Raw genomic sequence first — 1861 nt, 5'->3', positions numbered from 1 at the left:
ACCCGCTACCGCATCTAGCCAGTACCTCAAACCGCTCTTCGTCGGTAATGTCGGCCTTGGGCCAGGCGCTGCTATTGAGCGCTGCTACCCACGCGGCACGTTCGGACTTGTCCATGGCTTCTGACGGCGGGAACCTCGGCATGTACTCGAACCCTATTGTGTCCTGAACCCATCCAGTAGTTGTCGCCACTGAGTCGTCCGGGGTGGGTTGAGGACATGGGGTGCCGCCAAGGGCGTCCCTGCGTGGAGAGAGCTCCACATTACTGGTCGTCGCATCGGAGTGTAGGTTGAGCATCACTTGTAGGTTTGTGTAAAAATTTCCCCCCTCCCTCTTTTGTTGTTGACAATCTCTTCTGAGCTCGTTGTGTCTCCGGACGGCTCATAGGGCGTGAGATGAAATTGGGGTCCGACCGGCCCTGTCGTTAGCTTTTTATGGGTTGAGGACCTTTTTACGAACTCGTAATCTATTCAACCCGCAATTCAGACCGCAGTCCCGAATCCAACTCAGGGAGTTAGGAAGGTGTGCGGGCTTCACATGATTTCTACCGGTTTGCCTCACCAGGGCGCTTCCCAGAGTCGGTACGCGAGCTTAACTCGCGCGAGCAGTGGGCGGATGACGTGGCGACGGCTGTCGGCGAGCAGCGCCATTACATCCACGACGAAACGCTGGTAGCTAGACTGTGGGCTTGGATGCCAGCCACCGTCAGGGCGCGTTTGAATGGGTGTAGGAGAGGCCCCGGAGTGCCAGTGGAAAGGTTTTTGTCGGACGTAGCAAGGTCCCTGTACCCAGACAGCACTCTGCTGAGTTGGTGCTTCAGGTCCTGCGTCTACTCGGCGCCGGAAGAGGTGCCAACCCTCCACGATTTGCTGCCGACACGGCTGCACCGTCTGACGAGGCTGCAGGTCCGTTACGGCACAAGGATCACGATTCCGGGGATGCTGCTGCAACAGTCCATCCTGAGCGCGGCGGCAGACAACAGGTGGGCTAAAGAGTTCCACTTCGAGTGCAGGAGGGGCGACGGAACAGTGATGGAGGTCCTCCATAAGCTCGCGCCGCTCTCGGAGAGAGCGAGACCGGTCGTCGCTGCGATGAAGCGGCTCACGAGAGAACAAGAGTCTGACTCGGATACGTCGGATGACGGGGCGCTTCAACCAGTGTGGTAGCTGTGGCATGAGGAGCCACCGCAAGAAAGACCGCCCCCACGGCAATGACAGGTGCGCTAAGTGCGGCCGGAAAGGGCACTGGGCTAGTGGAGGTCGGAGAAGGCAAAGCGATGCTGAATGTCCGTGGAGCTAGAACCAGGACCGACTACCTGAAGGCGGTGCAAAAGTTCGTAAACAAGGAACTGAGCGCCGACAAGAAAAAGAAGGGCTAGCCGGCGCCAGGAGAGGACGTCGGCATGCCAGTGGCCGCAGTCGAGAAGGTAGTGAAGAGTGACGGTCCGGGGGGCGCGAAACGTCGGAATGAGCCGACAGAGGACACGACGCTAGAGTCATGAGTCCCGGGAACCGTGACTGGAGAGACGGCCGAAATTTTCGGTAAGGGCCCTCGTGAAGGGGATCGAGATTGAGTTCCAGCAGGATACAGGCGCAGAGGTAAGCCTGCTGAGAAGAATAACATGGCAGACTTGTTGTCGCGGTACGCAGCGGAAGATGAAGAGTGCGACGCAGAGATCGAGGCAATGGCCTTGGGCAGTAGAGTGATAGGTCACGTGGGCCAATTGCTGGGGAGACACCAGGTGTCGGAAGAGGACTTTATGAGAGAGTACCGGCAGCTGGAGCCGCAAGGAGTGCCTGGAGTGAAGAAGGATGGCAAGTGGTGGCGGCAGGCCATCACGGGCGAGGTGTACGTCCCGGAGCG

This window comes from Gregarina niphandrodes, assembly GCF_000223845.1.
Source record: "Gregarina niphandrodes unplaced genomic scaffold scaffold00006, whole genome shotgun sequence".
NCBI classification, from domain to species: domain Eukaryota; phylum Apicomplexa; class Conoidasida; order Eugregarinorida; family Gregarinidae; genus Gregarina; species Gregarina niphandrodes.
The sequence above is the reverse complement of the archived record's forward strand: the minus strand, read 5'-3'. Positions refer to the sequence as shown.